The sequence below is a fragment of the Cavia porcellus genome, unplaced genomic scaffold (genome assembly GCF_034190915.1).
Source record: "Cavia porcellus strain 051 isolate PalLab524CR breed Dunkin Hartley unplaced genomic scaffold, mCavPor4.1 scaffold_15, whole genome shotgun sequence".
Taxonomy (NCBI): domain Eukaryota; kingdom Metazoa; phylum Chordata; class Mammalia; order Rodentia; family Caviidae; genus Cavia; species Cavia porcellus.
Window position 1 is genome coordinate 39,964,467 of NW_026947498.1, and position 25,650 is coordinate 39,990,116.

A 25,650-nucleotide genomic window follows, 5' to 3' on the forward strand; every position below is an offset into this window, starting at 1 on the left:
AATTTCTCATAATGTACAATGGTAATACATGACATATCAGTAAAGTAGATCGAGTGTGCATGCAGAAATACAGAATCTTTTTAAAAGTCTCTCTGAAGCATCCATCTTACTCTGTGTACATCATCCAAAACTACAGTCACATGGTATTCTTCAAATAAATAATTCTCTTTTCTACTTCTCTACATTAAACAGTCTGTTTCTTCTACTCTTCATTCTTAGAAGACCCAGTCCTCATACTACTTTCCCTAACTTCCGATTCAGTCTATGTAAAGTGATTCTACCCTACAGAATTGTCACTAACACAACAGTAGGCTCAAGTATTATTCCATTCAAAGAGGATCTCGACAAAGGCAGACTGTATGTCTCATTCATCTTAGTATTACAAATGTATTAGCTGATGTCAAATACAAAGTAGGTGTAATTGAATGATAAATTCAGTAATAGAAAAAAATCTATAATGTAAAAATTAATTTCTACATGCATATGTAATTGTATATATAAACACACTAACATTACTCTGCTTGCTTCTAACAGTATAAATATTTAAATTCATAATATATTCATGGATACATAAATTCACTCAGTTATGTAATAAATCTGAACTAACCTCTTATAGTCATTAAAAACATCATGATATAAAAAACAGGCAACCTCAAGACCATAATCTTAAATGAAATAAAGTTTAAGTAACACAAGTTTAAGTAACAAGATTGCTTACCTAATGGGAGAAACTGAAAGGGTAAGTAAGGAGCAGAGCAGATGAAAGATAGCGGGAAGAGTATGTCTGAGGTGGAAGAGAACAAAGGACAGGGGAGGAGGAAGGAAAAAAAATAAAAGAGAATAGCAAGAAAAAATGAAAACAAGTTTCTGTAAATGGAAAGGATAAGAAGAGTTCGAGGGAGGAGAGAGAATAGGGAAAAAGAATTAAGATGTATTATGTACAGGTATAAATTCCATATAATGGTTGTGGTCAATATGTACGATAAACATGTACTAAAAAAGATTAATAAAAAATCAGTAACTCAAAGATATGTAATTCTAATGGAAATACCTTATGAATAATATTCATATAGTCTAAGGATACATACCTATTTTTAGAAATGTGAAAGGTCTTCTAATTTTCACTAATTATAATGAAATACACCATTATTGACCTACACTAATCTGAAAAAAGCAAATAGTACACATATGTACATAATTTTAATATAATATTGTATAGAGTTCGATTAATTTAAATTATGTAATAATGCTTTTCTAAACTCTACATTTTTTTTTCCTACTAAGTGATCTTCTTAGAGTATTTAGCTTTTAAAAGAGGTTAAAACATATATGGAAAAAGGAGTTATGAATTTTGATCAAACAAGTTTAGTAGACTACAATGACATGTAATTATTCTTTACCTTATAGAAATATCTTATTGCAAAGACTGAGGCTGATGGTCTATACATTTTCTCTTTTGTACAAGATGTCTCTATTATTCCCAAGTATCCTGTTTCTGCTTCTTGCTCCTTAGAATTCTAATGTCATCAAGTGGCTGGATAATAGCTAATGTTAATCTCATTTAAAGAAAATTATTTTTAATTTAATAAAGAGATCAGTAACTTTCCATTTAATTAAACTTTATTTTGCTTACTGATTTATTCTCTGATTTTACATATTTTGTTTGTCTTCATTTCAATATGGTGGCTGTCTTACTAGGAGAAAAAAATATATCATGCATATGAACAGGACCTATGGATTTTTTGAACACTATTAATTGTAATTTTAATGTCTCACATTTAAATTAATGTCTCCCTTTCCCCTTTTCATATGTATTTACATGAGTATAGCATAGATAAGCACAAGTATGATTCTTTTACATTTGCATTCTAAAATAAAAAATCAAATTATATAGATGCAAAGTGTATTGAAAAAAGATTTTAAATTAAATAGAAAAATACAACCAAAAAGGATAACAGTGGTTTTAAAAGGGTTCCAAAACTAAAACGTTAAACTTGTTTAAGTTATAAAGTAAATACAAGTAGATATAATATGTGCACATGATGTTTGAAAATGAATCCTTTTGCATTACCATTATGATGTGTTTCACCAAGAAGCTCAAGTTTTGGAAGTCTGGTGACTTTGGGGGTTCTTCAGCCAATGAAAAAGAAGAAAACGATGTAACACACTGTTAAACATATGTTTCTTTACAACTGTGGAGAGGATCCCTCTCTTGATAGGACGTATATATAACAATCAGAGTTACTTCAAATTTACTATATGATACAAAGTTGAACATCCACAAGTCAATTTTAAGTGCTTTCTATTTCAAAATGTGTAGGAAGCTAACATCTACGTTTTTACTCACCTTTAACTAAAAATATAAGCAAATCCCTTTATCACCATCATAAATTATGTTTAGCTTTATATTGTAACTTATAGCAGATGCTGAAAGAAATGGTTTTATTGAATGGAATACTAGAAATGGTCTTTAAAAGATTCCTAAAAGAAAATATTACTATCTAAAGCTTTGTAGTTGGAGAAAAGGATACTAACAATGTATTAATGTAGTCATCTGGTATTTATCTACGAGTACCTACAGTAGATGAAGTGTTATGCTTAATACTGAAAATTTACAATCATTTTTGTAATTATGACCCACTGCTTTCTATGCACTACTCAAGTTAATCCATGTAACAGGAAGTGAGCATATATGGTAAGATTTATATTGGGAAAGTTCATACATTTAGATGGCTCCCAGAATGAAAAGTCCAAAATTTTAAAAGCTAACATTAGCCACCCATCTAATAAATTTAAATTCCTTTTAGCAGACTAGCACATTGAACTCATTCTGGGAATTACTGGGTAAAGTTTACTTAACAGATTTTATGTTTTATTTATAATATGAAAATTTATACTTATGTTATCAAATTTTGAACATTGTAAACGTGTATGATTTGCATAAATTCAGAAGATAGTGAATATGCTAAATAAAAATTATACAATGTATTTATTTGTCTTTTTTCTTTATTGTTTAAAGCAGTATTTCTAAATTTAGTACATCAATTTACTCACCAGGAGGAGGAGCAAGGAGTAGTATTGCACGCTTAGGAATGGAGTCATCTGTATTAACTGATTCTATTCAGTGAGTCCTTTTCATTCTTAATTTCTTAGTTTTCTTTTTACTATTATTTAAAATAATACAAACATTGACTTTAATACCACTGGGAAAAAGTGAATGTCTATATTTGAAAACGTATATTTGAGAAGAAGCAAACTTCTAAGATAAAAAAACAAAATAAAATTTGAATACTGATATTATTACTACAGAAACATCTTTGTTGGAAATTGTTATCAAAAACCAAATGTGAACTTGAATATATGTCCTAAGAAAAAATTTTTAATTAATGGTTACCCTTATTTATATGTAATACATTATATATACACACATATAAAAATATATTTTCTAAAATGGGAGTCACATATAATGTAAAAGTCAATATGTGTGAAGCCCACAAAGTAGTAAGAAATGTAAATATATTTAGAAAGAAATTATTTTTCTAAACAAATTAGTGTCATTTGAGACATCTCACTCTAAGTAGAAACAAAACTACCCAATTAAAGTTGTAGCTTATAGCTGGAGAAAAGGAGATCTCCAAAACCACATGGTGTTTTAGGATCAGCAACTGCTCAAGGTCCAAGAGCACAGATAACAGAACTTAAAATCTGGACCTGGTTCTCAGCCCTACCCCAAATGAAGAATTACTGTCTTAAATTACTCTAAGTCTCTTAATTCCTGATTTTTCACATATAAAGTGTAAATAGGATTGCTATGTTGAATACTATAATGCTGTATTGAATAATACATGAACCTGAAGGCACACTTTGAAGTATAAAATATGCTATCACTGTGGTATATGACTTATCACCTCAAATTTCCCTATGCTACATTTTATAATCATTTGTGGAACACCTTTATTTTTAACAATATGTCAGGTTAGATTCCTTTTACAAATCAAAGCCTGCTATCTTAAAGCTACTTTCTTTTTAACTCTGCTGATAGAAAGCTATATGGGTATTAAAATGGCTGCCCTAACTTCTTATCTAACAAAAGGAGTAACTTCAAGAACTATTTTCTCTCAGCAAAATTTCAATTCAGGGGTTGAGAATGTATTTTCATGAACCCAAGGATATTTGAAAAGCTTCTATGGAGCCTTTTCACTAAGTAGAAATGGCAAGGAATTATTGGGCCCAATCTCTCTGGAAGGAATATTTTGGTTACAAGTAACCTTAAAAGCCCTGTGAATAAAGATGATGGGACAGCATCCCATTTTAGAGATGAAGAAACAAAGTCTGAACAATGTTATATTACAGGGATGCCCACACCCCGGTTGCACAGCAGGAGGCAAGTGGCAGGCTAATGGACACAGTGCCATCTGCATCTGCAGCTGCTCCCATCCTTTGCTTTACCACCTGGGCTCTGCCACCCATCTGATCAGTGATCAGATCATCACTGAACTCAAAACTTACTGTGAACCGCACATGATAGGGATCTTTGTTGTGCTCTCTTATGGAATCTCATGCCTGGTGATCTAAGGAAAGCTAAGGAGGTCATGCTAGCACTAGGGAGCCACAGCAAATACAGATAAATATTGAGAGGAAGATTTGGCTGCACAGAGACCATAATAAATCAATTTCCTACAGATTCATATTAAAACTCCATCAACCTACTCTAAGTGACAAATGACAAGCTGCATGTGACAGTAGGCTTTATGGTAAGTTAATGTACTTCAATTTTACAGGGGATCCAAAGGCAGACTTTAGGTTAGAATCTGACAGTTATTTTAGTTTGCAAAAGGCCTGCCCATTATTTTATTTACCACTTCTATTTAGCGTTCTTTCCCACCCACATATTTGTCTCAGTCACCGTTTTGCTAAGCCCACAAACTAAGCCGAGCCAAAAACTGGACACTCCTAGATCATAGGGGTAATGACACATGCCTGAAATCCCAGCACTTAGTTTTTTTGAGGTCAGTCTGGGCTACATAATGAGTTCAAGGCTGGCCTGAACTACATAGCAAGACCTGGTCTCAACAAAGGAAAAAAAAAAAAAAAAAAAAAAGAAAGACCTAGTGATGATGAGACATGAGAAGACACTAAAGCTGCCAAAAATAAGAAAGCTATATTTAAAATTTATATATCAAAATTTAAATTATGGGAGTTCCTTTCAAGCCATGATTCAAATTATCCAACAAACCATGAATTCTTCAAAACTTGGTTGCCATATGGAGACTTGAATACTGCAAAGGAAAAAAATAAAAACCACAAACATGAAGAATAAGAGCAATTTTTCAAGGTTATGACTTTGTCAAAAGTCTGCACAGAAAGCACCTGTATTAGTGGCTAACCAAATTGCTAAAACTAAGAAGTTCTTTAGTACTGTTAAGAGTTGACCCAGCCTTATGCTAATGACATTTGTTAAACATTTAGGAGAAGCTACTGTTCAAAGATGGGATGCGTTCCTCCTTTAGCTAGCACCATAACTATACAATTTGATGAACCACCAGAGGATACTGCAGCACAATTGTTAGAATTACTGAGTTTCTGTAGTAGGCAATTCAGTTTTATGATGCTATTGATGTTGATAATAGGGCAAAAATTCTTGCTTTTGTGCAATATACCTTTCAGGAGGATGAGCATGAAGACACGTGTACTCTTTAGCCAAACACCACCACAGCCACATAAATATTCTTTGGAATTAAGCCACATACATTCCTGAAGCACCATGAAGCAATGGATGCAAAGCATATCATCTCTTATATACAGAAGTGAGATCGCTTTCTAAAGGTGGAGAACTGGCCAGAATTTTTGAATGATGAAAGCCATTCCAGGTTTATCTTTTAGAAAAAGAGTAGTCATTGGAGCACATTTCAGTGACACAGAATGGGCCCCCAAATTTGCTTGTGTGACATACTGAACCTACTCAAGGAACTCAAATCTATCCCCTCAAGGGACAATGACAAATGTGTTCAAGATGGCAGATAAATGGGCTGCATTTAAAGCCAAACTGGAATTATGAGGGTAGAGAGTGAACATGAGAGTTTCTGACACATTTCATACATTAGGAGATTGTAGAAAGAGACTGAGACAGGGCCTTCTTTTTTCCAGCTGGAATACAATTACTTATTTTGCCTTTCAAAAGAGTGAATATTACTTCCTAACCACAAAATATCATTAAGCACATCCTCAACCCACTTGTGAATAAGCCAGGTGAAGTGACTTTGTACTAGAAGAGAAACAACTGCTTCAGACTGAAAATGACAGAAGCCTTAAAAGTATGTTTGAGGTGTGGCTAAATAGTAGAAACTCACCTAGCATGTGGTTCTATCCCCAGTATGGAAAAAAAATGTTCATTTGAGACAACCTCAAATCTCCATTCTTTCTGTATTAAAGGCAAATGGTATATCCTGAGATTGACACAAAAACATGAAAAAGCTGCTTCCGTTTGCAATATACTATCTTTGTGAAGCAGGGTTTTCTGCAATGATAGCAGCCAAAAATGAGATTATCAAGTAGACTGGACAAAAACAGCACACTTTAAGTGTCACTGTCTCCCATCACCCCCAGCCAAGGCAGTCTAGTTCCAGTAAAACAAGCTCTGGGAATCCAGTGATTCTGCAGTACTGTGAGTTGTATGATGATTTTGTTATATGCTACAATATAATAACAGAAAAAATGCTGCACAATAAATATAATGTGCTTCAATTGCCACACCCATCCCATGACTACTATACCTCCCCCAGTCAATGGAAATAAATGCTTTCCATAAAACTACTCCCTGACACTAAAAAGGTTGGGAACTGCTGTTATAGCATTTAACATATATCTAACGAAGTATTTTACCCCTGGTTTTCTGATTCTAAACAAAGGTTTTCTCCCATGACACCAACACATCAGCAGTTAACCTTGCGATGAAAATTTTCTACAGAATTAAAATAAAGGAAATTAACTATTTGATAAGATTTATGTGTGCATGTCTGTGTTTATGCATGTGCTTAGGAATGAACTCAGAGCCTTGCACCAGCTAAATGTAAGTTTTACCATTGAGCTATACCACAGTCCCTGACAAGATTGTAAAAATGTTTTTATAATGTTTACATATTAAAGAAAAAAACAATAAAGAAAATGATGTAAACTTCAGCATTAAAAGGCTTAACAACAACAAAGGCTTAAAATGTTCAATAAATTCTAAGGAATCCTAGGAATTACACTGAATTCTAAATTTTTCAAAATTGAATTTCTGCTGAATTTTTTTAAGTTGTAAAAGTCCATATAGTAAGCTTATATGCAAAAATGCACTTAGAGAAAATTGGGTAATAAGTAACCAAAGATCTTTGAGAAAAATCAAGATAAAAACTGCATTTGGAGACCAAAAAATTACAGCTTTTTTGTGAAAATAAACATGGTAGGGCTGGGAATATAGCTCAGTTGCCCAGTGCATGCCTGGCAAGTGCAAGGTTGTGAGTTTGATCTCTGGTACCAAAAACACAAAAGGAAACAAAAAACAACAATGACAAAAATACCATATATGAGTTACTTTAAATAATACATTGTTGCTTGATTGTAAAGATCACTGATCTATCTTATCTTCATCCAGCTGCTGTGTTAATGCCTCCTTATAATTTTCTACCACTTCAAATTCATTATTTTTTTTTTTTTTTTGGCTATTTTCACTAATCTCGCTTTGTGTCTCTAATTGTTCATGTTCCATTTTCTGTTGCAGGGGACAAATATCACTATCTTTTTTCACTGTTTGTTTCTTTGTCTCTTTTTCAAGTTTCTTTTCATTCTAACAAAAGTGAAATATAACATTTTTATTATACTGTATAGTGGTTATATCTAACATCAATTTAACATCATTTACCTAATAGCAACGTAAGAATGCTTAAAATGTTATAACCAGGCATGGTGTTGCATGCCTGTAATCCCACCACTCAGGAAGCTAAGGGAAGTAGGATTGCATCAGTCTGAGGCCAGCCTGGGCTACAAAATGATTTCACAGCCAGTCTAGACTACTTAGTGTGACACAGTCTCAATAAACCAAAACAAACAAACAAACAAATCAAAAGCAATGCTTGTAAAGTTAGACATTTTGAGATTTTGATGGCATTGTGATATTTTTATTAAAATTATTTGTTGAATGTTACACTAAAACATGTTATTAAATATGTAAAAAACAGAAAATATAAAGAAAACAAGTATTACTGGTGATTTTACAGCCTAGAGATGTTCATTCTTCACTGTGTAATCATTATGAGGCGTTTTTCTCTGCCTATCTACCCACACACAGACATATGTCACACGTAAACACATGTAAGTGTGTGACTGACTCTACATACATCTTTATTTAAATGAAAAAAATAATGTAAGGGTTTTTTGGGTTTTTTTTTTGTTGTTGTTTGTTTGTTTGTTTGTTTTGGTACCAGGGACAGAACTTATAACCTCACACTTGCCATCAGGTGCTTATGCCACTGAGCTAAATCCTCCGCAAAAATTTAAGTTTTTAAAAAGTATTTCTTTCCAGATGAATATATCAAGTACTTAGAACAGTTTCTCATATATAGAAAATAAGTGTTAGTTGTTTTATTGTCAACAATTATATTAACCTTTGAAATGGTTCTAACTTATTACACTAATTCTTTTACAATAAACAATGACTCCAGATTTTTAGTTTTCCTCGTATTGTAAGAAATAAATTCTTTTAAATTTTTAAAATTAAATTTCTAACAGTAAAAATGTTGAATCAGTGAGGTTAATATGTTTTTAAAAGTGACATATAAGCACATAGTTCTCTTCCTTAAAAAAATGGAAAAATTTATACCTCAGGTAAAAAGTTAGGAAGATAATTTTTTAAAATCATTTTCAATGCTACACATTATTAAATTTTCATTTTTCTAGTACACTAACAAATATTTAACTTAGTGTTATTTTAATTTAAAAATTTTATTACTAAAGAAGATTACTTATTAAATACCTTTATTGCTATTTTATCCATTTAGTAAACTGTGCTTATCAGTATACCTTTCTCTATTTCATAGTAATTTATACAAATTATCTTTTATCGCTTTTGTCTTCTCTATTATGAGGACTAACCACACAATTATAGCAGGTTATGCATCCTATGTGTTTTACTTTCCACTAGGATTTACTTTGTTTCAATGCTTGCCTTTTAACTTTGTAAAACAGCACTTTTAAAATTAAATATAATATACTCTATCCATTTTTCACTTTATGACTTGTAATTTATCTTTTAAAGTTTTCAATCTCTCAGCATATACTAATACTTATATTACCTACTACTATTTTTAAGAAAATGTTTCAAATATATATGTCATTGATATTTCTGAAGTTTAATTTGCTGTGGAATGCATAATAATTTTATAATTTTCCAAATGATTATTCAGTTCCAATATTTTTTCTCCTCACTTTGAAATATTATCTTTATTTTATATTGAATGCTCATATATAATTAGATTTATTACTATTTGTTCCATTTATAGATGTATTTTAGAACCAATACTTCATAATACCTTACTATTTTTAATAGCTACTGTAAAATTAAATGAATAATAGATATTGTGAACAATGCAAACATACTAAAGATACTGTGGGAAAAAAAAAACATTTGTGTAGTACAAAGAGATTTAGATAATTTGTTTTCATTACTTACCATCTTCTTAAATTATCATAATTTCAAAGAATAATTATACTCTCTCCATAACCCTAATTAATTTATACATATGCAATAGTCTATCCTCTATACCAATATTGTTTTCTTCCTTATATTGTGAAAAATATGATACTGAGAGAAGCACTAGGGCTTTCTAAGTTTTACATACAATAGTACTATAAAATAACAGGTTTTATTTACAAGATCAGCCTTCTTACACAGAGTAATAAATGTTTCAAAGTATTTTTTAAAATGTAAATCAAGATGACAATGTTTGGTACGGTACTATGGCGACAATAGTTACCACTATTAAGATGGCTTTATTTAGAAAAGCACCATATTTAGAGGAAATGCAATGGGGTTAATAAGAGATTTACTTAATCATAAGCTGAAAAACTTAAGGCTAACTATCCCATATTATCAGTTATTTTGCAGAATAAATATCAAAACTGTCTCATTACGTTTTTACCCAGAAAGGTGCTCCCTCAACACCAGCCCTGAGAAAGAATAATTCACCTTCCCAGATGAGCACCTGTGTGATAGGGAAGAGGAGTAGAGAACACACAGGCAAGACCAGCGAGCCCATATCCACAGCGAGCTCTGAGTGAGCAGGAGAGACTTAGCAAGCCCTGCCTGAAAGGTGGCTCAGCTGCTGAGAGTGAGGAAAGCAATGCAAAAGCAAACCCTTGGTCCCAGCAAAAGATGAAAATAAAGACACAAGCACACACACATACACATGTGCATACATGCATGCTCCTTAACCTCTTCACTATTAAAATCTACCAATCAATTTTGCTGAAAACTTTTGATGCTCAGAATCAAAATATATTTCCCTATATTCAGATACAGGAAAATTTACTGTACTTTGAACATTCTTAAGTATCATTGGAAAATGAAAAATTGTTTACTCTTTATACAAGCACCTAAACATTTTTATCAGAGATAGTAACAACAACACTAGGATAAAGATAATGTAAATAAGACTAATACATTACTGCTATATGAAAATAATGATAAAAGTAGATTCATTAAAACATTAATGGAAATAACTGCTAATGTTAATGTTGATAAGATAATGTTGAACAATATTCAACATTTATCTTCATTCTAATTCATTTTGAAAACGTTTCTTTTTAATAGTCAATTTAAAATGACTGCCATTTTTATTTTTTGTGTGCATGCTAGATAGTTGCTCTGTATCTCCAGTCCCCAAAGTAAAACTTGAAGGGGAAAATAAAGGAATAAACATTCAGTCTCTCACCTTTAACTTCATTATTTAGAGAGATAACTCTATTTTCTATGTTATGGCTGCAATCTAAAATATTTCTGGAAAGGCTTACTGCACTGAAGCCAAGGTTCCCAGCTGGTGAACTTTGGGAAGTGATTGGATCATGAGGGCTCTAACTTCACCAAGTGGATTAGCCCAGTGATAAGTGCACAGCTCAAAGGGCTTTGAGGATGCACTATGAATGAAGTGAGTCACTGTCAGCAGTGGGGGTGGGTGACGGTTCTGACGGGGATATTTTGCTCCCAGTATCTTTGTTTCTGCTTTGATTTCTCTCTCTCTGCTTCCGGGCCACCATGAGGTGTGCAGCTTTGCCCCATCATGTCCTGCCACAATATTCTGCCATGAAGGATGCAGAAACAATGAACCCAGCTAACCATGGACTGAAACCACGAGCCAAATTAAACCTTTCCTCCTTTGTCTTTTTGTTTTTTTATCGGTACTGGGGCTCGAACTCACAACCACACTCTTGCAAGGCAGGTGCTTATGCTGCTGAACTAAATCCCCAATCCCATTTATTTTTTAATTTTTTTTATTTTATATCGGTACCAGGGATTGAACTCACGACCGCCTGCTTGTAACGCAGGTGCTTATGCCCCTAACCTAAATCCCCAGCCCCAACCTTTCCTCCTTTAAATTGACACTTTCAGGTATTTTGTCACAGTAATAGAAAACTAGCACACCTTGTCTCTTCTTCCTCCCTTCACCTCCTTTCCCATCATCAATTTTATAAATTAATATACAAAAAATTAATTTGCCACCAATTCATGCCTCCATTATTACAGATGCTATTGGCTGGAAAGGATTAGCAGTAATTGGGCTTGGGTTCAACTCATCCAGACCACTGGTTCCATCCAGTTCTGCTTGTTCTCTTTTTCTTTGTTCCCTATTATTAGTGCGGGGCAATGGAAGTTTCTTTATAAAAACTCTTATGTTTAATAAGCCAATTTGTAATAGGCTTAAGGGTATTTAATCTTCATAATTTTAACATCATCATAGCTCTTAATTATAGAGAGGATTTTAAAAATACACAGGCCTCTATCCTCATATAAACATTACCTATTTGAAGCTGGGCAGGGTACCAAGCTGAGCAAGCTATTTGATGCCTGTAACCTCAGCATTGGACTGTTTCTTTGGGGGGGGGTTAGTTTTGTTTTGTTTTGGTACCAGAAATTGAACTCATGACCTCATCCTTTGTAGACAAGCACTGTGCCACTGAGCTATATCCTCAGCCCCAACCTCAGCATTCTGGAGGATGAGGCAGGATGATTGACATAAATTCAAGGCCAGACCCTGTAACAAAAAAGAAACAAATAACAACAACAAAAACAGAAAATCAGTTATTTGAATTTAAAGAAATTCTGAAAAAAAATTCTTAAGAGTGACTTTTTTCATTGTTTTATTTAGTTTTTTTTTTTTTTTTTTTTTTTTTGAGTTAAGGTCTTCCTGTATAATTCAGGCTGGTCTTGAACTCATTTTGTAGCCCAGTCTGGCCTTGAATTTGTGGTAATCACTCTGCTTTAGCCTTCAAAGAGCTGAAATTACAGAAATATACCATCACCACACTAAGCTAACAGCTCTTTAATGTTAATAGCACAAATTATTTCTTAAAATTATATATGTCATATTATTAATTACCCTATTATTAATAATAATAATTAATAATATGTCATATTATTAATAATAATAATTAGAATCAAAGGCATTCTTTTTACCAGCATCATCAGAAAAGTCTTGGAGATATTTCTGTAACTCAACCTGTGTTTTTATTTATACACAAATGTGTTTTTTATTTTAGTACAAAGAAAACAGTGGTATATCTATAGATTTTTCTATAGAACTATGTAAGTTAGTACAATATTTTGTCCCATTGTATATAATATTTGAATAGCTAGGTAAACATCTATTACTTAAAGCTGGAGGTGGCAGTGTACACCTGTAATTCTAGCACTCAGGAGGCTGAGGCAGGAGGATTGCTGCAAGTTTGAGGCCATTCTGGGCTACATGATGAGTTCAGGTAAAGCCTGAACTACACAGTGAGACCTTGTCTCAAAAACCAAAAGTACAAAACAAAACAACAACAACAACAAAAAAAAAACCCTGTCACTTAGTTTAATAGTATGAGAAGTTATAAAAATAAGTTGCTCCATATCATTCAGATTAAATGTTCCCATATTAGTTGCTACTGAATCACTTATAATTTCTTTTTTCATTCATTTATGATTTCTGTGATTTAGAGTTAATGCTGCCCAATACATGAAGAGAAAGTTACTAAAACAAGCAGCCAAAGGCAGAAAAATGAGTATTAGGGATGATCAACTAGGTTAGTAGTAAAACAATCCAAGTGTTCATAATTATGGAATTTGTTAACTGTGTTCTAAAATGAAAATATATATCCTATCAATCTGAATCTGGAAAGGCAAGGTTTTGAGACTTACAGTCAACTATTCCTGACATTGGACTAGATTATTGAGCCTCAGCATCCCATAAATATGGAAAAAATACCTCATTACACTGTCTCAAAGATCAAACAAGGCAAAATATATTAGGGAACTCATAAATAAACAAAATAGAATAGTCAATGTTATTTATATTACTTATTTATTAGTAACAATTTCCAATATATAGTATTAATACACTACTTTGATACCCAAATTGTGGGGTTTTTTACTGCTTATCAAAAAAATTAGAAATGATTATGAGGACAAATTAGATTCAATTTATTAAAGTAAAAAGATTGTTTTCTGATCTCTGTAGCCTGTTCTAAGTATTAATTGATGTTTAATTATAGGTGGTTATTGATGTTTAATTAAAGAAGAGCAATCTGAGGCCACAGCAACCCAGGAAAAGGGGGAAAGAGGAGAAGAAAACAAGGATGAGTAATGTCTGCCATGATGCGGAGCAGGTAAAAGCCTTTGTAAATGAATAACATTAAATTTCTTTTATTCAACTTGATTACTGTCTCTCTCTCCCAACTGCCTCCCTCTCTCCCTCCCGTCCTCTCCCTCTCTTCCTATTCCTCTCTCCCACTCCTTTCTCTCTGCCTTGCACAAGTTGGCCACATTTTCCACCTCTGTCTATTCACACAGTCCCATACTTTTCTTTTCCTCGCAGAGAAAAGGTAATGGCCACAAAAGAATGGCCCTATATATTATTTTTATAAATAAAGTATTTTACAGATGTGACTACTTGTAGTGAGCATGACAGCATGAAAATATACATTGGGATATAAACCCAAAGATTCTCACAGTAACTAAAACCACATGCTAGCAGCTGCCTCAAGACCACTCATTCTCCTCTTTCTTAGGTAAGTGAGGACCTAGATGAGTGGCACACTCACATTACAGAGCACTTCAGGGGAGAGCAAGAGAGTTATTTTACACACATTTCTTTCCTTTACAAAATTCTCTCAATTAAAAGAACAATACTGCCAGAGGACCTTCCTCCACAATGTAAGGGGAGGCCTCACAAAAGCTCAGGAGTACTGCGTTTTTGCTCATTAAACCATGTGAAAAGCCAATACTGCTTAGGTTGATTGGAGGCAATTCTGGATCTTACAGGAACTCACTCAAAAATCCTTCCCATTTTTCCTCCTTCCCTTCCCCCTTCCACAGTAAATTCAACTTATATTTTAATCATAGCACGTTCTTGCATTGATAACATTAAAAATGATTCTGAAGTAGAATTTATGCAATCTTTTTCAAAAGTAGTTCGGTGAATTTAAGTGTTTTCTTTCTGAAAGCATATTTTAATAATGTAAGATATATATTTTAATAACTTAAAATATATTTAAAATGGTATACTCTCTGACAATTAGTACTGAAGATCAGCTCTTTCTCAGTTAATTTACCTTTTATCATCACACCTTCTAACTTTGCCGAGACTAAAGAAAAGTTTCTGAATCTCCATAGTTTTGTCATTTTGAGCCTTATAATTGTTGATGGGGGAAGACTGTCCTGTACATCATAAAATGTTTAGCAGCATCCCTGGACTCTACACAATAGGCATCAACACTACCTCTCTCTCCCCCAAGCTGTGACAATCAAAATGTTTTCAGACATCTCCACATGGCCCTGAAAGGCCACAATCTCTGTACATTGAGAACCACTGCTCTAAAGTGCTCCTAAGAGGTATTTCTTTTCTTTTTCTTTCTTTCTCTCTCTCTCTCTCTCTCTCTCTCTCTCTCTCTCTCTCGCTCTCTCTTTTGTACTGGGAATCAAACTCACAAGCTTGCACTTGACAGTCAGGTACTCCTAAGATATAATACATAAAATTTTGAAACTCTGGGAAATAATGACCACATAAGGTGTATATTTAACTAGTGTAATACCACCAGGAAAGTTAAAATCTATCACCTAAGCTTGTAACCAAAGATCCATAAAATAGGCAATTTATTTAGTATCCCCCTTCATACAAAAGGAGATAAAACTAAATAGAACAGGTAGACTGAATAAACAAAAGTGTCAAAGAATTAATAAAACTGCCATGTGCTATAAAAATAGGCTACTTACCTTTCTATCCATAATTTTCATACTCATTCAGTTCTTTCTCATTTCTCCTGTTCCTCAAGTGCTCACTGTTCAATTGCGTCCTTTTCGATCCTTTTATTTAAGATATAAAAGTCTCTTGCAATGATATGTAGTAGCCAGTAAAGGTCCTTTTTAATAGATTTGTCAATTTTCTTTCCATATTCCAAGACTGCTGAATGAGGTTCCTACAACAGATGTTTATGGATTCAAAGCTGTTAAAGCTGAAAGATCTCCCAAACCTACATTCATATACTGTCATGGTTTATGTTGGTGTCCCCTAGACCTTATGCATTTGCATTGTGCGTTTGTGATTGGTTCATTGTCTAGCTTGGATTGATGGTGTCAGTGCTACACCCATCTAGGGGTGGTGCCAGCATAAAATGTAATGGCAGGAAGAAGGTGTGTCTTGCACTTTTGCCAGTTTCTGCCTTGCTGTTTGAAGTCACCATGAACTGTGGCCCACCATACAAGCCATTTAGAAATGGCTAATGGGCAGAGTTTGGAAAGGTTCAGAGTTATTGCCTGGATGCATAAAGCTGGAGTAGCTTAGGGTACTCTGTGAAGGAGATTCTGGTCAGTGTTCTGGAGACCAGAATGCTGATAGAAAGACTGATGGTAAAGTCCAGGCTTCAGAGGTTTCTGCTGGGAAGAAGGACTGCATTGGTTGTTGGACTCCCCACCATGTTTGTTATGGCTTGGCAGAAAGTTTGTCTGCATTTTGCGCATGCCCAGAGACTTTGCCTGACACTGAGACTAACGGCAATAGACTGATTAATCTGGCAAAGGAAATTTCAAGGCAGTCGAAGCTAGTGTTGGGGGTTTTTCGCCAGCTTTATGCTGAAAAGCAAGAGCAAAGAGCCCAACAGAATAATTTACAATGCTGTGAGTTTAGCCAGAAGGAAAACTCCAGTAAAGCTGTGTATTGTAAAGATAGAGTTGAGACTTTGATTGCTGAAGAGTAACAAAGAGATAAGAAAGATGGCCATTGTGCATCCCAGGAAGCAGGGAGTTCCCACCCATTGCAGCTTCAAAAATGCAAAAGTGAAAGAATTTGCTCAGAGGAGAAAACTGCAGAGCACCATGCTCCAGAATGGAGACAGAGACCACATGATGTTCCAGAATGGCAGCAACATAGAGAAGCTTATCTTTACAATCAGGTTCATGGAGCCCAGCAATCTAGGGAATCAACCCTTACAGCCAAGAGAGACAGAAGCCTGGCTGTTGCTCCAGTTGGCAGCAAACCTTGACAGCATCCATTGGTGCTGATTTTAGGTGCAAGGAAAATGCACAAATTCTGAGGGTAAGATGGCCTACACCTCAATTGCAAAGGGCCTGGGACTCCAAGCAATGTGACCCTGAGAGGGCAATTTTTAAAGATGTAAAGGTGAAGCCAAAGGTGCAATGGAGACCCCAGAAGTTTGGAAAAGCCAGGAAAATGGATCACCCAAGGAAAGCTGCAAAAAGCAGAGAAGGTTTAAGAGAGAAGCTTTGGGAACTCACATCCTTGGAAGTGCCTTGGGGGTGGAATCACCCAAGCCTTTTGGAACTCGCAACCAGATTGCTTCAAATGCTGAGCATGGAACTCTAAAACTTAAAGTTCATCCTGCTGGATGTTGGACTTGCTTTGTTCACAATGCTGTATATTCCCCTGTTTGTACCTTTTGGAATGGTAATGTTTATCTTGTGCCTTTGCATTTCAGAAATGTTTAACCTTGTTTCATTTGTATAGGGGGTTATACTTAATAATTTTCCATAGATCTTGGAGGAGACTTGGGACTTACAGATTTCAACAGTACTAAAACTATTAGGAGTTGGCAATTCTTGGAGATGGACTAAATGTCTTTTTTTGTATAAAAGATGTACAGGAGTCCTGGGGGCCAGGTGTGGAATGTCATGATTTATGTTGGTGGCCCCCAGGCCTTATGCATTTGCATTGTGCATTTGTGATTAGTTCATTGTCTAGCTTGGACTGATGGTGTCAGCATTACACCCATCTAGGGGTGGAGCCAGCATACAGTATAATGGCAGGAAGAAGACATGTCTTGCTTTTTTGTCAGTTTCTGCCTTGATGTTTGAAGCCACCATGAACTGTGGCCCTACCATGCCACTGTGCCTTGGAGCCAACTGAGTATGGACTGAAACCTCCAAAAACTGTAAGAAATAAACCTTTCCTTTCCCAACTTTGGGCATTAGGTATTTTGTCTCAGTAATGAGTAAAAAGTAATTAAGACATATACCTTTGTGCATAATTATCAGTATATCAAAAGTAAACTATTTTAAATATTTATATGAAGCATCTGCATACTTATAAACATACTTCATTACCACATAGTAACTAAATAATTTTACATATATTATCTGAACGCTACAAGACCTACTATGACATAGGAAGTTGATAGGTATCAGTTGTAATTTTAAACCATTCTACTGGAAAACAAAATATACCTGCCATGAGAAAAATATATCAACTAATTAAGAATATTAGCAAGTTTTAATTTCTTAGCCAATAATTTATAGCAGTAAACATCCATAAAGTTCACAACCTAATAATAATTTTACAAAACTAGATTAATTATACTCATCTCTTTCTTAAGATGATATGACAATTCTCCTGATATAATTTTTCAAAATTCACTATGAATTTCTGAATATAAATCTTATCTTTGTATTTTTATTTACCATTTAAAAATTTATAGCATAACATTTTGAGATATGTACTTTACAAAAAGTAGTGCAAAAACTCTGAAATTATGAAGGACTGCTTTCTCAAGAAGTCAGTGACAACTAAACAGGAAACATTATAGCATAACTAATGCCAACAGACGAGTAACAGCATGATTTCCTATGTAAAATGATTGTCCTTTAACTGCTTATCTCCTTTATAAGAACTACATTATACTAAACATATCTGTAAAAAGCAGAAAAAAAAAAAAACACTATCTAACACAGGCACATGTGCTCATTAACCAATTTTTCTAAAGACAGATATAAAGTCATAAGAACTGGTTATAAAACCAAAATCAAGCTTGTCCTAAAGCCCCTTATTTGTCCTGTTTATTTGTCAACCTACAAAAACAAGATGGTTGTACTATAACTATCAAGAAGTATCAAGATAACACAAACAATATACCAGTAGCCCAAAAGAGGGAAAAAACTGCCTATTTTCCATGGCCAAAACCACATATTATGTCCTTATTTCTTAAAATAAACCGCATCATCATGTAAATATCCTCATTTCACATTAATATCTTATTAAAATATAGACCTTATAATTTTTAAATGTCAATGATTCATTCTGTATTTGAGCTCATCAACATTTCTAATGTGTGAATGTGTACATGTAAATGTGCAATTTACTGAAGGCTCATAGATACTTCTAATTTACCTGGCACAGAACATTAATAAACAAACGCATTTCATGTGCAGCTCATATACATACACATTCATCTCAATACAATTTGGGGAATCAAATGTAAAACCAGGTAACTTATAGAGATAATAGGAAAATTACCATGATTACTATTTTTCTGTTAGATGGAAGAGGTGAAAAAACATAGTTGGTCACCTATATTCATGGATGCTGTATTCATAGATGCTGTATACATGAATTCAAAAAAATTCAGATAGGAAGCATTTGGGAAAAAACCAAAACACTGTACTGACTCTATATGAACTTTCTTTTTGTCATTATTCATTAAATAATACACAACTGTGTAACAACTATCTATATAACATTTATATTGTACTAAGTATTATAAGCAATCTAAAGGAAATATAAATTATACAAATGCGGGTAGGTTAGAGTCTCGACTTTTTTTTTTTGTTTTTGGCAATGAGAATCAAACTTACCACCTCATGCTTCCAGGCAGATACTGTGCCACTGAACTATATCCCTAGCCCCAGATAGGTTATATAGAAATCTTCCTATTTTATGTGAAGAACTTGAACATCTTTGGATACTGATATTTATAAAGCATTCTGGAACCAATTCATTTTGATACTGGGTGATAACTGTACTGTACATGATCAGAGTTTGTTAGAGCTTTGGGCAAAAAATAGTGTTTCATAAACACACAGAATAATAAATCTAATCATATACCTTTAAATACTTGTAGTTTTTTTTTTTGTACCAGAGATCAAACTCATGACCTCACATATCTTAGGGAAGTGCTTGTGCCACTGAGCCAAAGCTCCAGCCCCCACACCTTTAAATATTATCAATACTGCATGATTTTTGCAGATATATATATATATATATATATATACCTTTGTCTGTATCACTTCATCAAAACATTTTATAATTACAAAACATGTCCATAGTATCACACTTAATAAAATTATTAAAAAACCTTTAATATTATTCTATGTACTTAATATTCCTCAACAGCTTTTTTATTTTCAAAATTATTTTGAATTATTTTCAAATCAAATGAAAATTAAAATTTTCATCCAAATCAAATGAAATTAAAATTTATCACCTTTTAAAGTCTGCAATGCCCACCCTCTTCCAACTATAGTGATATCTCTTTTTTGTTCAATGCATTTATTTTTAGAAGAAAACAAATCATTTTTTTTTTTGTAGAAATTCACATGTTTAGGATTTGGCTAATGTCTTCTTTAGGAGATTATTACTGTACATAACCTGTATTTCCTTTATCTGATAATTAGATTATGGAGACTAGAGGAGTTTCAGACTGAAATAATTTGGTATCATAGTTAATACGGTTGCAAGTAATTACAAGGTATCAAGCACCACTTTTATATTATATCACATTTTAGTGACATTAAAATTTGATGAGTCAGTACGATCCTCTTTTTTTTTTTTTTTTTTTGAATGGGGAAGGAACGCAAGACCTCATGCTTACCAGGCAGGCGCTGTGTCACTGAACTATATCCCCAGCCCTTAGTCTTTCACTTAATGATTTTAACAATAATTAATGAAGTTTGCTTAATCTAATTATTTTATAATTGTATAAAATAAAAACTAATTCTATATTACTTCTGCATGTAAGAGCAGAATTTTCTGTAAAAAAATTAGCTCCCACCAATTACTTTGTACTCTTAGTTAAAAACAAGTTACAATTAAACCAAGATAAATGTTTGATCCTTTGACTTTATTCCCTAATTTTCATAATAATTAATTGGTGGTCAAGCCACCCCCAAAATTGATACAAGTTGCTTTATCATCTTTTTAAAATCTTCTTTTAGGGGTCATCATTACAAATTGATTTTCTAAAACATATTTGATGTACATCAGTTTATTATAGTCACTGTTCCTGTGAAGGCCCAAAGCTGCCCATCTGTGGACACAGAGGCCTTTCCAGGTAGGCTCCAGCTCCTTAGTTGTGCAGTTTCAACAGCTGTTGATAATTTCTTTGCTTTCTAATATGAAGCACTGTTTAAGACCTGGGATTACCTATTTCCCCAAGACTCTCTGGTCTTTTCAGGGGACATGGTGTTTTTTTAAGACACAATGTGAAACTAATGACATTCACTGCTACTGACTTCTCAATGCTTCCCAATCCTTTCAGAGTACACAGCAAGAAAATGTTTTTCCTTTCTTTCTGTTTATTTTTTAGAAAGAAAAAAAAAAAAAAACTAATTCTTGAGTTCATAATGAGTTTTCTTATTTCAAATCACATAATACTAAGTTTTGCTTACCTTAGATTTTATTGTATCTCTATGCTGACAAGTATAGTTTTAATAACACTGACATTAACCACTTGTTGTATCCTGTTATATACATGTTTCAGCTGAATGATATCAGTGTCATTACTAAATATGATATACTAAATGGAGGTAGGATCTGCTAGTGGTTATTTTTCAAAGATATATATTCAATTAGAGCCGTACCAAACACTGAGATTTAAAAACTACCTAAAGGGTTGCAGATATAACTGAGTGGTAGGGTCTTGCTTAGCATGCATAAGACCCTAGGTTCAATACCTTGCAACCCACACACACACACACACACACACACACACGATAAAGAAGAAATAAAATAAATTACTTGATAAAACCTTTCTCTGTGTAGTCAGACAGCCACTTACATGTATAGCTAGATTCATTTGTCTCAGAATGCTTTCACTTTTTCAAAGATAGTCTGGGACCAGCAACGTAGCTCAGTGGCACAGCTCCTGCCTGGAAAGCACAAAGTCGAGTCTGATCCCTGGTACAAAAAAAAAAAAAAAAAAAAAAAAAAAAAAAAAAAAAAACCTTAAAGATAGATTGTATATTAAGATTTAATTTTTAAAACATTCGTATGGTTCCAAATTCAAAACTATAAAAACAAGGTAAAATGAGAAAGAACCTGCTCTAATCCTCCTTCTTTATTCTTTCCCATTTGTGGTAATTATTTTTATTAATTTTTTCATCTTCGTATTCTTTCTTTTAGACAACATTAATAAGTATTTGGAAGAAATAGTATTTTGAGTAACTTTACAGGAGAAGTAGTACTTCCAAATGAGGAAAACCTCAATTTGGATGCTACAGATTTAAGTGGAAGTAACTGGGTTGTATCAGGATGTAGGATAGCTAGTATACTGCATAAACTTCTTTTGCAGCATGCACTTTTTAATGGCAGAGTAAATTCTCAAACAGGACAAATAAATCTTCATTATACAATTGCAAAATATTGTACTATGTGGTTATTCTATCATTTATTGAGTACTTCTATATTAAATGTCTTTTTTGTGTTTCTACTTTTTTTGTTTTTACTTAAAGTGCTATTAAATCATTTCTTATTTGGGGAACAGCTTCCAGGAATATAGCTTCTAAATCAAAGAATAATTTCAAATGTTATTTTGTGAGTCATTATAACAATATTCTTCCTATTGTCCTCAAACATCAATCTACATAGAAAAAGTGGACAGGTTTAGAAATTCAACGGTATGTCAGAAATTTTAACATGCAACTTTCTTATAAAATACTTTCTCCTGGAAAAATTGTTTAAATTATTATACTGGTATAGTAAATAGCTGATATGGCTGTACAAATTTTAATTGTTCTACACTAAAACTACATAGGAAACTTATTTTAAAGTAAAAATAGCAGAATAGTAAATAGTGCAGTAGGGTGGAAGGTTACAGACATGAAACATTTCTAAGCTGTTCTACTTCTGAAATTCTATTATTTTCAAGAGTTAGGTCCTTGTGGGATTTCCTAAAATAGGATAGAATTCAATCATCTTAAAGTAAATGGAGTAAAAGCCTCTACATTAAGCTTCTTTCCATTACAATTACTCTTGATCTATGTTTTCAGCAGATTTTCATATCTAAAGAGAAGAAAGTAATCTTTATTGTTAAATAATGAAAAGTACAGAGAAGGGTCAGAAATTTGGGAAGAAAAACAGTTCTATCTAGGGTGAACAAAACAGTCTGAGAGGGTAACACATCAGCAAAAAGTGAAGTAGTTGGGGGATAAGTCAGGTGTTTTGTGGAGAAAATTGCAAATGTCAGTGTCCTGAGGCTGGGCAGGGCCTAGAGTGCATGAGAAACAGCAGGAGCAGTGAAGCTGAAGCACAGGGAGGGAGAGGGCTCAGGTGGTGAGGTTGAAGAGGTAGAGGGTGGTCACGCAGGACACTGTGGGCTCTAGTTTTTCCTCTGTGAAGTAACACCGAAGGGGGGATTTTAGACACAGTAATGACATGATCCATCTCACTTTAACTCTGAATTCTGTGCTAAGAAAAGATCAAGAGTGTGGAGAGTGCAAAACAGAAAACAAGGAAAGCACTTAAAATGCTACAGTGATAAAAGTGGGAAATAATGATGCGACAGACTGATGAGAAGAGGAGGCTGGTCTAAAAGTATCACACAGTGGAGGCTGACGAGATTTGCTGTTAGCACAGACCTGAAGTCCTATTTAATTTGGATATGATATGAGGGAAAAAATGTAAAAAACAACTGCAACCGTTTTGATCTGATGCCCTTGAAAAAACGAGCAGCCATTAATGGAGACAGAGGATCAAAGGGAGATCACAAGCTCATTTTAGACAAAGACATTGAAGAGGAAATGTCAAGCAGACAGATGTTGTAAGAGCAGTCTAGATGAGATATAAATTTGAGGAGTGATCTAATCAATACTATTTAATGCCACAAGATTAATGATGGTACATAATAAAAATTTAAGAGACTGGAAGCATTCCAAAATTCAGAGGTAAGAAAGAAGAGATGGTAGATAGGTTGGTTGATAAAGAGCCAAAGAGTTTAAGAGGAAACTGAGAGAAACATTTTCTAATATTTGTTTCAAGAAACAATGGTGTTAGTGTCAGATTAAAATCCAATAGGTAAAAATTATCAAGTTCTTCTGCCTCCAAAAATATATCCTGAAAAAAATAAATATATCCAGGTCATTCTCATTTATCCCACCTTCATTTAATCATCCAAGTCTCTCCTGTGAACTATTTTCCCACATTGGTAAATAATTCCTTATACAGCAAACTGAAGCATCTTTTAAAAACAAACCATGCCAATACCTCATGTATCTTTTGTCTTCTATCATATCTAGAATAAAATCTAAACTGCTGACTTGGCTCACAAACCCATTATGATCTGGCTCCTATGTACCTTTCTGACTTCATTCTTTTGATGTTACTTTTTGTTATTTTACTTACACAGGTATTAATTTTGTTTTGAAAACCTATTGGTCTCATTTGATTGCCTTGGCTCCAAATCTCCTATATCCGTAATATACTCCCTGGTCTCTTGTGACTGGTTTCTCAATATTTAGGCACCACAACTCAAATATCTCCTTAGAGATCTTTTCTGATTCTTCTGTCAGGACCTAAAATTATCTCATTTAGCTATTTAATTCTATGTTGTTCTTCTCCTTGCAGAATGAAAATTCCTGAAGGACAGGTGTTCCTGGATTTAAACTGTGGCATGTAAAACTTTGCATAGATTAGGCTTTAATGACTTTGAAAAAATCCAGTCATTTAAACTATAGTATTATTATCAGAAGCCTTGTTTAAGTTTTTCTCTAGTGAAAAGATCTTTTTCTATAACATGCTTGGCTGGGTCATCATTCAGACCAGCTATAACGTCTCTATTGACAAAAGCTGATCACCTCATGAAGCATTCATTTCATCTTGGGACAGCTCTTCTGCCTCGGAAAGTCTTCTTTCTATTAAACATCTAAGTAATTTCCACCTTCTGTCCTCTGGAGTTCTGCCATGTAAATCTAATTCCCTTTGTATATACGGATTTTCATATTCTAAAAGATTATTATATTTATTCCTTATATCTTATCTTTCTAGGGGAAAGATTTTTCATTTTTTTCAATAATTCTCTATTTGATATGGTTTGTCCATCTCATTTGTCCATCTCAGTTTGGAAATCCCTTCCTAATTTATGAACTTGCATCCAAAATCTAAATAATTTCTGAAAGCATTTCTGAAAACATATTAAACTCCAAGGCCCATAGCTTAACATTAGAAAAAAATTTTCTTTGGTCTTTACTAATATACTAACATTATATGTGGTCCAATGAGCTACTTATACTCCATTACAGCTCCTTGTCTTTGAAATTATTATGAAATATATGAAATGCCTTTCTAAACCAAAAGGCCCTGTGAAAATAAGGTGTAATATTACAAAGACTGCTCTTTGAAAATTAATCCTAAAAGTTTATATTATAGTCAAAAGAACCCCTAATTAGAAAAATTATATCCAGGTACTGAGGCAGGAGAATCACAAGTTTCAGTCTCAGTTGGCTAACTTAATGAGACCTTGTCTGAAAATAAAATATAAGGAAGGGCTGGGGAATGTAGTTCATTGGTAGAATACCTGTGTTCTATTCTCAATACTGAAGAAAAAATAAAAAGGAAAATTATATTACAGATGGCATCATGACACCAAGAACTGATTTTGGAGAAATTGTTTCTCCATCATTTCTTTTTCAGCTACTGCATTTAAATGATTTATAGTAACATTAAATAAATTTAATAAATCATTTTACATTATTTTCCTCATTTCAATATTCATTATGAGTAAATTCATAAGGTAAAGTTCTTTTTAGAATACTTGGTAATTTTTCCTGGGGAATAGTTATATCAAACTGACTGGAACTGAGGAAAACTGTCAACTTTGTCTTCGCTCATATGATAATTTTTGCTTCTTAGGAAAGGGAAG

The 25,650-nt window shown here is 33.4% G+C and overlaps 1 pseudogene; it reads right to left on the reverse strand.

Moving 5' to 3' along the window:
• Positions 1–5,246: 5,246 nt before the first annotated feature.
• On the reverse strand, positions 5,247–19,380 carry LOC100724721 (ADP-ribosylation factor-like protein 13B; annotated as a pseudogene).
• Positions 19,381–25,650: the final 6,270 nt, after the last annotated feature.